This window comes from Marmota flaviventris, chromosome 18 (assembly GCF_047511675.1).
Source record: "Marmota flaviventris isolate mMarFla1 chromosome 18, mMarFla1.hap1, whole genome shotgun sequence".
NCBI classification, from domain to species: Eukaryota; Metazoa; Chordata; class Mammalia; order Rodentia; family Sciuridae; genus Marmota; species Marmota flaviventris.
In genome coordinates this window covers 51,338,186-51,351,695 of record NC_092515.1, presented here as the reverse complement: position 1 = coordinate 51,351,695, position 13,510 = coordinate 51,338,186, and the positions used below count along the sequence as shown (strand labels likewise).

The 13,510-nt window shown below is 45.3% G+C and overlaps 1 protein-coding gene and 2 non-coding genes across 5 annotated transcripts in view; 2 read left to right on the top strand and 1 right to left on the bottom strand.

Moving 5' to 3' along the window:
- Window positions 1–13,510, bottom strand: part of Vac14 (VAC14 component of PIKFYVE complex) — a 108,812-nt gene that overhangs the window by 90,447 nt on the left and 4,855 nt on the right. The window lies entirely within an intron of this gene.
- Window positions 94–164, top strand: Trnag-gcc (transfer RNA glycine (anticodon GCC)). Its single transcript has one exon. It is a non-coding gene; the product is annotated as a tRNA-Gly (tRNA).
- On the top strand, window positions 748–818 carry Trnag-gcc (transfer RNA glycine (anticodon GCC)). Its single transcript has one exon. It is a non-coding gene; the product is annotated as a tRNA-Gly (tRNA).

Below are 13,510 nucleotides of genomic sequence, written 5' to 3'. Positions count from 1 at the left end.
AGCCCCATGAGGGCCAGTGATTTGCCAGAGCTTCTGAGTGTTACAGACAGCCCAGTGAGGAGGCCTCTGCAGATGTCCCAGAGAACAGCTGGAGCATTGGTGGTTCAGTGGTAGAATTCTCGCCTGCCACGCGGGAGGCCCGGGTTCGATTCCCGGCCAATGCAGTGCAGTGTTTCTTTTTTGCTCTTCCTGGCCAGTTTCCTCACACAGAGATACTGTGAGAAAAGCCAGGCTCCTCAAGCATAGCAGGCCTGCAGCAGCCCAAAGGCGCCTATGAATCTGGGCTCACATGTCCCTACCCAGTGAGCCCAGGCAGAGCCTCTGGGCTCTCCAGAGAAGCTGCAGGAGCCATTTCCATGTATCCAGCTGGAGAGGGACACCCACAGTGCTGCCCTCAGCCCTGGCCAGTCACCAGCAGGAAGATGGTGTGAAACCTGAGAGCAGTAAAATGGCTCAACACAGGAGGGGAGGGAATGGGAAGACCCGACCATCAGAGGGGAGAGCCACCCAGAATCTCAGCGTGCTTTTGCTAGAGCTCTAGCTTCTGTCTGGAGGCTGACAACAGGTCAACTTCACGCACACCCTGGTTCCTGCTCCCTCTTGCTTTGAAGCCTATGCTTTCTGTTCTTACAGCTGTGCTGATGTGGCAGCACCAGAGACTGGTCTCAGTCTGTGTGTGACTCAGCATATACTCAAGGAGGTTGAAGGGAGTTAAAGGGAGGTGCCTCACAGCTGTTGACAGCAGGAGCATTGGTGGTTCAGTGGTAGAATTCTCGCCTGCCACGCGGGAGGCCCGGGTTCGATTCCCGGCCAATGCAACAGCTGAATGCTTTTTTAAATCCGGAGACACTGAACTTGAACTTTTATACTGCCCAAAGAATTTGCAAATATAGTTGGAGAAAAGGGAATAACTTGTTTCTAGCTTGAGTTTTAAATGTTTTTGACAAAAAACAGTGTCCTAAATTCTACAACAATTCAGAACCTGTGTGTCCTTGTTCTTGAAGAATCCAGGACAGGGGGCTACATCACAGCAATGCTGTGAGAAGCTACGCCCCTGCACTCCTGTCCAGACAGCCCACCTGGGAAGCCAGGCCCTGTTTCTGTGTGGCACAAGTCACAGCAGCACCCAGAGTGGGAGTGAGGACACCCTCCAGGCACCAGCAAAGATCTAAGAGGAAGCCCAGCCTCCCTGCAGCACAGGCATCCCTGGAACCAGTCCTCTCCTGTCTCCCCTTTCAGGTTACAAACATTCACAGAGCAACTGGGGCCACATATGAGATGCATTTCCTGCCCTTGAGGAGTTCTTGCTGGGGAAAGAGAGGACCCAGAAGAATTCTCCAGAACTATGGTGCAAACCTGCTCAGCAGAGTGCAGGGAAGTGAGGCAGGCCAGAAGGAGAGCGGCTGGAATCTGCAGGAGAGAATGTAGTGTGGTCTCACGAGGGTCAGCACTGGGAGGGTTCTGAAGGATGAGTAGGTGTTTGTTCTGGGGCCATTCAGGATGAGGTTGAAGCAAGGCTGGGGGCAAGAGGGATAGGCATTTGGTTTGGTACAAGCGGAGGCCACAGGTAGAGGAGAAGTAAGTGGCAGGCATGGAGAAGTAGTTCCTTAAGCAGCGCAGGACCCTGAATGCTTGACAAAGAACTAGCATGTCAACTCTGGTGGCAGTGAGAAGCCACAGAGTGGTGAGCAGGGGATGGATGTGAACTTCAGGAGTTCCTGCCATGGCAGGCAGTGGATCTGAATGGTGCTCAGGGTGCTCTGAAGACAACAATGGCCCAGAGTGCTCGGATGTAGGAAGAAGGAATGTGGCTTTGGTGTCACGGGGACACCTACAAGAGTGACAGGCCTCCAGAAGGCAGCAGATGGGAAGTGGGGATATTTGGGCTCAGCACCCTTTGTAAGCCCAGGAGCACCTTTCTCCCTGTGGGACACCAGCCTTGAGGCCTCCTCTGCCCAAACATTATCAAGATAATTCTGGCACCGCAGGCCACTACAAAAATGGCAGCTCATTCAAGCCCCACAGCCACGAGCATCCCAAGTCTCTAATGTTTGCATTCCTGCATTTAAGGTAGATTTTTTTTTTTCTTGTGGTACTGGGGATGGAACTCAGAGACATTTCCCACTGAGATACATCCTCAATACTTTTTAAACTTTTGAGACAGGGTCTTGATAGTTTGCAGAGGCTGGCCTTGAACTTGCAATCCTCCTACCTCAGCCTTCTGAGTTGCTAGGATACTAGGCGTACACGATCTAAGTCTGGCCAGCACAGAATATTTTTGATTTTCAGGAAAATAAACATCATATAAACAATGGTTCTTTCGACAGGGGAAACTATGAGAGATGTTCTTATCAGTATCACCATCCCAGAGAGCACCAGGCCTGCCTTGGGGTCATTCCCTGGGGCACAAGCAGGAAGAATCTATCCCACGAATCAAGCCCACTCTTCTTAGCTGACATAGGGGGCAATCAAAACAAGATGAGGTGAGCTCTCCAGCCAGGCCCACCTTTATTTCCTATCTGCCCATCTTCTGGGACCAACTTCCATTCCCTTCCCTACTCCACTCAGCCTGCAAAGACCAGCTCAGGTGCAGCCCCCTGCTTTCCCTAACTCCCCCAAGAAGTGAGCACTTCTCTTCTTTTTGACCCTTCATTCTGTGCCCAGCAATGTGCTGGCAGATGTCACCCATTAAATTCCTCTATCTCCACAACACTTCGACGGAGTCCTTGAGAACTGTGCCACACTTATCTGTACCTGTTCTAGCCCTGTCCCTGTCTAGTGCCATGTATACAGCGGGTGGGGAATCAGCAAATACCTGACAGTAGATTGACTCTGTGAAGGCCAACAGAGCTAATGGATGGCACAAGCTATAGGGCAAATGTGGGCAAAGTCCCACAATGTCACATTAGTGGCATTGGGATATCCTAATGGGTTCATCAGTATAGGATTTGGATAGGGCTGAGCCCCCAGTCTTATCATGCAAGTTAGCAGGAGCAAAGGGCACCTTCCTGGGACCCCAAAAGCACACTAAGAAGGGCCCAGCTCACCACAGCTATGGCCAGTGGCTGGGGAAAGACGCATATGCTGGGATGAGACCTGAGGAGCACCTGCTGGGGGCAGAGGTATGCGTGGCCTCCTGGCAGGGTGCTCCACGACTGCCTTCTTGCCAGACTGTGGCCTGGCTTCACAGCGGCCATGCAGAGAGAAGAAAAACACTGCAGGGGAAGCAGAGCAGTGAAGTTTAACACAGGCACCCCCAGCTCCAGGCCTAGGGACTCTTCAAAGACTCCATGTTGTCTTTTCTTTCATCCACTGCTTGGGCGCAGAGGTGGGAGATCTGAGGAGGAGCTCTTTTTGAAGTCTGCATCTGTCCCAGAAACTCAGGACTGGGAGACCCTGAGGTCCTTCACGACACAAAGGTCACATATTTTACCACTCTGTACACCAAAGAAGAGAATTTGCTTCTTCCAATTTCCCCACAAAAGTGTTGCTGAGGCAGGCCTCTAGTGGTGAGGTGCTTTCTAGAGGTCAGGGTCTCCATTTGCAACAGCTCCAAGATCTGGCAGAAACACCTATTCCCTCAGAAGACAGGAACCCCAATACAGGACAGCAGCAAGCTCTCAACACCACCTGTGATGTCACCAAGACTGCCACACTAACTCCATCTCCTTGAGAGAAGGTACCTGGGACAGGGCAGGATGCATCTGGACTGTGATCAGTCAAGAGAAAACCTGGGGCCATGGTCCGAGCAACACAGTCACAGCCCTGCACAGGATTCCTTGGCTTCTGTAACAGCACGGGGACAGTGACAGGCTACACAAGGGTGGACCAGTTCCTAAGCACTCATTCTATGCTAAATATTTCAGGGGTTAGTTATTCCTCAGGACAGCTCCCTTCCAGAGCTATTTTCATGTTCCAGATATGAAACAACCTCAGAGAAACCAAGTCCCTTTCCAAGTCACTAAGGGTCTGAACGCTTGACATCTACAAACCCTATGTCCTTTCAACTGTATCACCATTTCTCCCTGATACCTTCTGAAGCCACTGCAGCTGCAAACTGAACACACCCAATTACAATGGCAATTCCCTCGTGGGGAACCAAAGCCCTCAGGGGACGTGTCACTCATTCCATATATGTCCCCTGCTGTTCAGTGTTCAGAGCACTCCTCCACACACAGTGCGTATGGATGAGCTTACTTCAGATATTTTCAAATGGAGTTCCAGAGCTGGCCATTTCCTGCAGAGGCAGAAAATGAGTAACCATGGCTGAACACTTACCATATGCCAGGCAATGTGTTGGATGTTTCATATGCACTTTCTAATTTAAATTTTAAACAAGTCATCCAGTTAGGTAGTATTATACCCATTTCATAGCTGAGGGAAACCGAGGAACAGAGAAGCTAAGAAACCTATACAAGGGTGACCGTGTGACTCCAATTGGAGAGGGAGCGGAGCGGAGCCGCCACCCGCACCCGCAAGGTGGGCAGACCCGCGACCCAGTGGTACATGGGCGTGCTAGGAGGGGCAGGGCAGAGCCGCCGCCCACGCTTGCAAGGTAAACAGACCTGTCACAGACTGGCGGGTCAGGCCCAGTGGCCTGCCAGTGTGGTACACACGTCACACCAACTGGAGTAGGGGCAGAGCAGATCCTTCTCCCACGCCCGGATCAGGCCCTGCCGGTGTGGTGGCCACGTGACCCCAATTGGAGTGGGGGCGGAGCGGAACCGCCACCCGTGCCCGCAGGGTGAGCAGACCTGTGACCAACCTGCAGATCAGGCCCAGGGGTCCGCAGGCGTGGTAGGAGGGGCAGGGCAGATCCGCCGCCCGCGCCTCCAAGGTAGGCAGACCTGCGACAGACTGGCGGATCAGGCCCAGGAGCCTGCCGGCGTGGTACACACACCACCCTAATTGGAGTAGGGGCAGAGCAGAGTCGCCGCCCGTGCCAGGAACAGGCCCAGCGACCTGCAGGCGGGGTAGTCACGACACCCCAATTGGAGTAGGGGCAGAGCAGAGCCGCCACCCGTGCCCGAAAGGTGGGCAGATCTGCGACCGACCAGCGGGACAGGCCCAGTGGCCTGCCGGTACGACAGACACGTCACCCCATTTGGAGTAGGGGCAGAGTAGAGCCGCCGCCCGCGCCTGCAGGGTAGGCAAACCTGCAACCGACCGGCGGATCAGGCCCGGTGGCCTGCCGGCGTGGTACACTCGTCACCCCAATTGGAGTAGGGGCAGAACAGAGCCGCCGCCAGCGCCCAGAACAGGCCCAGTGACCTGCCGGCGTGGTAGCCACGACACCCCAATCGGAATAAGGAGAGAGCAGAGCCGCCGCCCGCGCCTGCAGGAAAGATACGCAAGCAGTATGAAAAGACAAGGAAAGAAAGGACCACAAGCAATGCAGGTCAACGCAACTTTAGAAGAGGTAACAGCTGCAGCAGATGGAATGTCAGATAAAGAATTCAGGATATACATGCTTCAGATGATCTGGAGTATCAAGGAAGACATTAGACAGCAAAATCAGACAATGAAAGATCACTTCAACAATGAATTACGCAAACAAATCCAGGAAGCAAAGGATCAACTATACAGGGAGATAGAGGTTATAAAAAACAAACAAACAGAAATCCTAGAAATGCAGGAAGCAATAAACCAACTTAAAAACTCAATGGAGAATACTACCAGCAGAGTAGAACACTTAGAAGATAGAACATCAGACAATGAAGACAAAGTATTTCAACTGGAAAAGAACATAGACAGCTCAGCAAGACTGTTAAGAAACCATGAGCAGAACATCCAAGAAATATGGGATAACATTAAGAGACCAAACTTAAGAGTCATTGGGATACAGGAAGGTACAGAGCTCCAAACCAAAGGAATGAGCAGTCTATTCAATGAAATAATACGAGAAAACTTCCCAGACTTGAAGAATGAGACAGAAGCCCAAATCCTAGAAGCCTACAGGACGCCGAATGTGCAAAATCATAAGAGATCCACACCTAGACACATTATAATGAAGATGCCCAACATACAGAATAAGGAGAGAATTTTAAAAGCTACAAGAGAAAGGAAGCAGATTACATTTAGGGGTAAGCCAATCAGGATAACAGCTGATCTTTCAACACAGACTCTGAAAGCTAGAAGATCCTGGAATAACATATTTCAAACACTGAAAGAAAATGGGTTCCAACCAAGAATTGTGTATCCAGCGAAATTAAGCTTCAGGATGGAAGATGAAATTAAAACCTTCCACGATAAACAAAAGTTTAAAGAATTTGCAGCTAGAAAACCATCTCTTTAAAACATCCTCGGCAAAACATTACAGGAAGAGGAAATGGAAAATAACAATGAAAACCAACAGTGGGAGGTAGGACAGTAAAGGGGGGGAAAATAATCAAAGAGGAAAACAAACCATGTTTAGTAACAGAAATAAACAAATATGGCTGGAAGAACAACCCATATCTCAATAATAACCCTAAATGTTAATGGCTTAAACTCACCAATTAAGAGACACAGGCTAGTAGAATGGATCACAAAACAAGACCCAACAATATGCTGCCTACAGGAGACGCATTTGATAGGAAAAGACATACATAGGCTGAAGGTGAACGGTTGGGAAAAATCATATCACTCATATGGACTTCGGAAACAAGCAGGAGTGTCCATACTCATATCAAATAAAATAGATTTCAAGCCAAAGTTAATCAAAAGGGATAAAGAGGGACACTACATACTGCTTAAGGGAACCATACACCAACAAGACATAACAATCATAAATATTTATGCCCCAAACAATGGTGCAGCTATGTTCGTCAAACAAACTCTTCTCAAGTTCAAGAGTCTAATAGACCACCATACCATAATCATGGGAGACTTCAACACACCTCTCTCGCCACTGGACAGATCTTCCAAACAAAAGTTGAATAAGGAAACTATAGAACTCAATAACACAATTAATAACCTAGACTTAATTGACATATATAGAGTATACCACCCAACATCAAGCAGTTATACTTTTTTCTCAGCAGCACATGGATCCTTCTCAAAAATAGATCATATATTATGTCACAGGGCAACTCTTAGACAATATAAAGGAGTAGAGATAATACCATGCATCTTATCTGATCATAATGGAATGAAACTGAAAATCAACGATAAAAGAAGGAAGGAAAAAGCATACATCACTTGGAGAATGAACAATAGGTTACTGAATGATCAATGGGTTATAGAAGACATCAAGGAGGAAATTAAAAAATTCTTAGAGATAAATGAAAACACAGACACAACATATCGGAATCTATGGGACACATTGAAAGCAGTTCTAAGAGGAAAATTCATTGCTTGGAGTTCATTCCTTAAAAAAAGAAAAAACCAACAAATAAATGATCTCATACTTCATCTCAAAATCCTTGAAAAAGAAGAGCAAAACAACAGCAAAAGAAGTAGAAGGCAAGAAATAATTAAAATCAGAGCTGAAATTAATGAAATCGAAACAAAAGAAACAATTGAAAAAATTGACAAAACTAAAAGTTGGTTCTTTGAAAAAATAAACAAAATCGACAGACCCTTAGCGATGCTAGCGAAGAGAAGAAGAGAGAGAACTCAAATTACTAGCATACGGGATGAAAAAGGCAATATCACAACAGACACTTCAGAAATACAGAAGATAATCAAAAACTATTTTGAATCCTTATACTCCAATAAATTAGAAGATAGTGAAGGCATAGATAAATTTCTTAAGTCATATGATCTGCCCAGATTGAGTCAGGAGGATATAGAAAACCTAAACAGACCAATATCAATTGAGGAAATAGAAGAAACCATAAAAAGACTACCAACTAAGAAAAGCCCAGGACCGGATGGGTATACAGCAGAATTTTACAAAACCTTTAAAGAAGAACTAATACCAATACTTTTCAAGCTACTTCAGGAAATAGAAAAAGAGGGAGAACTTCCAAATTCATTCTATGAGGCCAACATCACCCTGATACCTAAACCAGACAAAGACACTTCAAAGAAAGAAAACTACAGACCAATATCTCTAATGAACCTAGATGCAAAAATCCTCAATAAAATTCTGGCGAATCGGATACAAAAACATATCAAAAAAATTGTGCACCATGATCAAGTAGGATTCATCCCTGGGATGCAAGGCTGGTTCAATATACGGAAATCAATAAATGTTATTCACCACATCAATAGACTTAAAAATAAGAACCATATGATCATCTCGATAGATGCGGAAAAAGCATTCGACAAAGTACAGCATCGCTTTATGTTCAAAACTCTAGAAAAACTAGGGATAACAGGAACATACCTCAATATTGTAAAAGCAATCTATGCTAAGCCTCAGGCTAGCATCATTCTGAATGGAGAAAAACTGAAGGCATTCCCTCTAAAATCTGGAACAAGACAGGGATGCCCTCTCTCTCCACTTCCGTTCAACATAGTTCTCGAAACACTGGCCAGAGCAATTAGACAGACGAAAGAAATTAAAGGCATAAAAATAGGAAAAGAAGAACTTAAATTATCACTATTTGCAGATGATATGATTCTATACCTAGCAGACCCAAAAGGCTCTACAAAGAAACTATTAGAGCTAATAAATGAATTCAGCAAAGTGGCAGGATATAAAATCAACACGCATAAATCAAAGGCATTCCTGTATATCAGCGACAAATCCTCTGAAATGGAAATGAGGACAACCACTCCATTCACAATATCTTCAAAAAAAATAAAATACTTGGGAATCAACCTAACAAAAGAGGTAAAAGACTTATACAATGAAAACTACAGAACCCTAAAGAGAGAAATAGAAGAAGATCTTAGAAGATGGAAAAATATACCCTGTTCATGGATAGGCAGAACTAACATCATCAAAATGGCGATATTACCAAAAGTTCTCTATAGGTTTAATGCAATGCCAATCAAAATCCCAACGGCATTTCTTGTAGAAATAGAGAAAGCAATCATGAAATTCATATGGAAAAATAAAAGACCCAGAATAGCAAAAACAATGCTAAGCAGGAAGTGTGAATCAGGCGGTATAGCGATACCAGACTTCAAACTATACTACAGAGCAATAGTAACAAAAACAGCATGGTACTGGTACCAAAACAGGCAGGTGGACCAATGGTACAGAATAGAGGACACAGAAACCAATCCACAAAACTACAACTATCTTATATTTGATAAAGGGGCTAAAAGCATGCAATGGAGGAAGGATAGCATCTTCAACAAATGGTGCTGGGAAAACTGGAAATCCATATGCAACAAAATGAAACTAAATCCCTTTCTCTCGCCATGCACAAAAGTGAATTCAAAATGGATCAAGGAGCTTGATATCAAATCAGAGACATGCCGTCTGATAGAAGAAAAAGTTGGCTACGATCTACATTCGGTGGGTTCGGGCTCCAAATTCCTCAATAGGACACCCATAGCACAAAAGTTAATAACTAGAATCAACAAATGGGACTTACTCAAACTAAAAAGTTTTTTCTCAGCAAAAGAAACAATAAGAGAGGTAAATAGGGAGCCTACACCCTGGGAACAAATATTTACTCCTCACACTTCAGATAGAGCCCTAATATCCAGAGTATACAAAGAACTCAAAAAATTAGACAATAATAGAACAAACAACCCAATCAACAAATGGGCCAAGGACCTGAACAGACACTTCTCAGAGGAGGACATACAGTCAATCAACAAGTACATGAAAAAATGCTCACCATCTCTAGCTGTCAGAGAAATGCAAATCAAAACCACCCTAAGATACCATCTCACTCCAGTAAGATTGGCAGCCATTATGAAGTCAAACAACAACAAGTGCTGGCGAGGATGTGGGGAAAAGGGTACACTTGTACATTGCTGGTGGGACTGCAGATTGGTGCAGCCAATTTGGAAAGCAGTATGGAGATTTCTTGGAAAGCTGGGAATGGAGCCACCATTTGACCCAGCTATTCCCCTTCTTGGTCTATTCCCTAAAGACCTAAAAAGAGCATGCTACAGGGACACTGCTACATCGATGTTCATAGCAGCACAATTCACAATAGCAAGACTGTGGAACCAACCTAGATGCCCTTCAATAGACGAATGGATAAAAAAAATGTGGCATTTATACACAATGGAGTATTACTCTGCATTAAAAAATGACAAAATCATAGAATTTGCAGGGAAATGGATGGCATTACAGTAGATTATGCTAAGTGAAGCTAGCCAATCCCTAAAAAACAAATGCCAAATGTCTTCTTTGATATAAGGAGAGTAACTGAGATCAGAGTAGGGACGAAGAGCAGGAGAAGATGATTAACATTTAACAGGGATGAGAGGTGGGAGGGAAAGGGAGAGAGAAGGGAAATTGCATGGAAATGGAAGGAGACCCTCAGGGTTATACAGTGGAGGGGGTAGAGAGAGAGGAGGGGAGGGGAGAGGTGGGGAGGGGGGAGGGTGGAGGATGGGAAAGGCAGCGGAGCACAACAGACACTAGTATGGCAATATGTAAATCAATGGATGTGTAACTGATGTGATTCTGCAATCTGTGTATGGGGTGAAGGTGGGAGTTCATAACCCACTTGAATCAAAGTGTGGAATATGATATGTCAAGAAATTTGTAATGTTTTGAACAACCAACAATAAAAAATTAAAAAAAAAAAAAGAAACCTATACAAGGTTATAGAACTTGTGGACGGTGGGTCTAAAAAAACCAATTATCCAAGCTGGGTGTGGTGGTACATGCCTGTAACCCCAGTGACTCAGGAAGGTGAGGCAGTAGGACTGCAAGTTCAAGGCCAGCCTGGGCAACTTAGAGAGAACCTGTCTAAAAATAAATAAATAAAATAAAAAAGGACTAGGGATATAGCTCAGTGGTACAGCACCCTGGGTTCAATCCCTAGTACCCCTCCACACACATATATACACAAATCAATTAACCAGCAACACCTCTGACCAGTAGCAAATAGAGGCTCTGAGCAACCACTAAACACCTCTAAGTTTTTCAGAGCCTAAGTTCTGAAATCTTACCTGCTATGCTACACTACCTCCCCAACAAACATCAGTGCTACCACCTGCTGGATGCCCACTAAGTGCCAAGCACCTTACATTAATGATTTCATGGAACTCTAATCTTATTTCATTTGGTGATGCCCACATGCCCCAAACTCTGTTCTAGGTGGCAGAGGTTTTAGCCATTGCCTCCGATTCTCCTTGTTCAGAGGAGATATTCTTACTCCTAAGGAGGATTATTAATCATAAGGACTTCACAGTTTTTAAAAAGAGATTAAACTAGACAATGCACATCAGGTGCTCTGCATTGCACATGTTCAAATAACTGTACTGGGGCCAAGTCAGAACGAGGCAGACAAACTGTGTGATCTATATAACCACCCAAGATTGTGTTCATTCAACAAATGTTGACTGAGCACCTGATTTTCCAGAGGCTCCAAGGAGGATGAAAAAAATGAGGAGAGACAGACAGCTAAGGGGTACAGGGTTTCTTTGAGGGAATGGTAAACATATCCTTAAACTGATTGTGATGATTGCACAACTTTGTGAATATACTAAAACCCACTGAATTGTACATTTTAGAAGATTTATGGTATATGAATTTATGGTATTGGATTTATTTGTTTCTGAGATAAAGACCCAGAGTTGACATTTATTCCTGTGTTAATAAACTTTCAGCATGGCCTTGGGGCTGCTTTCCCCCTTCCCCCGCTTTGGCAAGTCCAATCATGGGTCTTAGCCTCTACGTGACATATTTCAATGTGATTATATGTATTCAGATGACATCAGGCAGTGATTTCCCAAAGAGACTCTGGGGAAACATCTCCATTTGCTTTGCTAAGTGTTGCAGTAATTGGTTTCCATTGGCTCATGAGTCTCCAAATAGAGGAAGGGGAAAAGTGAACATGTGCCTCTGAGGAGGGACTGAGACTCTGCTGACCAAACCTACGCAGCATCTACCGGATGCAACCAGCAGAGACACAGGAGCCAGAGATGAAGCAGGGGGTCCACCTCTATCTCGCTGATGAGAGCGAGGACCATGAGTGCTTTCCTCACCCTGTATCAATGCCCCACTGACCTTCTTACCTTCAGAAACTGAGACAGATTCACAAACCTCCTCTTTTGAAGAGTACAATTCAGTGGTTTTTAGTATATTTACAAAGTTGTGTAACCATCACCACAACCAATTTAAGGACGACTTCTTTTTTTTTTAACCATTCCCTCAAGAAACCTTGAATCCCTTAGCTGTCTGTCACTCCTCATTTCCCCACCTCTTCCCCTCAGCTCTTGGCAACTACAATCTGCTTTCTGTCTCTATAGATCTGCTTCTTCTGGAATCTTATATAAAAGGAATCACAGAACTTGTGGCCTTTTGTGACTGACTGGCTTCTTTTAGTCCAATGTTTTCAAAGTACATTTTTTAAGATGAGAAAACTGAGGCCCAGAGCAGTTAAACCAGAGTTCACAAACATGAACACTCACAGGGGCCAGCCATGAGTGAGGCCAAGGGAGGCATGGCAGGTTCTGGAGAACTAGCCAACATGGGGCAGGGGCTGGTTCCCACTGATCTGCTGTGTAAGAGTGTGGGTCCCACAGCCACAGCTCCCAATTGCTTAAGGAAAGCCAGGCTTCTAATTTCACTGTGAAATTTCTCAATTTAAAATAATGTCATCCAGGCCAAATCAAATAGTGTGTGGGCAGGACAGCCCTTGGCTGCCAGCCTCTGACCACTAGATTAAGAAATTTGCTCAGGGTTCCACTGCCGATAACTAGCAGAGCTGAGTGGAATTCTGACATAAACTCCAAAACTTGTCTTGAGTCACTGAGTAACAGTGTCTTCCCTTATAGATTTAGCAGACTCCAAAAAGCCAGGTCAAATAGGACAGTTCAAACTTTGATCCCAGGGCTTCAGGAATACTGCCCCCAACCTCTAGCAGGCATAAAGGCATCATTCAGAATCTCTGATCCCCTAAATCTCCCTGGGGCTCCTCAAAGGGCATCAATCTCTGCAGACTCAAAATTCAGACAAGACTGCATGTATTTAGGTGATATGGCTAGAGATGTAATTCAAAGCTTAGAAATAGCAGAAACTTGACCACACAGGGTATCATCTCCAGCTAGGAGTGCAAGAGGAGGGGGCCCTGTGTCCACAGTGCCTGGTGGCACCCTCAGAAGAGCAAGTACCCATGCTAATCAGAGTGCCTGTTGGCCTTTCTCCCTCATGCCAGACTCTCCATGAGAGGACAACCCAGGGTCTTACCAACCTTTTCATAGGACTGATCAATGACTATGTCCCTTGAGAGTGAGAGGCCACAAAACCCAAAGCAGCCATTCTACAACCTTAACTGAAAATTGTGTGGCCTTGTGTACAATAGGCTCATAACCTTTGCCATTAGATACTGGTCACAACATCACACTACCAAAGGTGAGCCGGATATCCATCCCTTTGCATTTTTAGCCTCTGGGAGGCCTGTCATCATGATAAAACACAACCCCTCACTGGAACACCATAAGC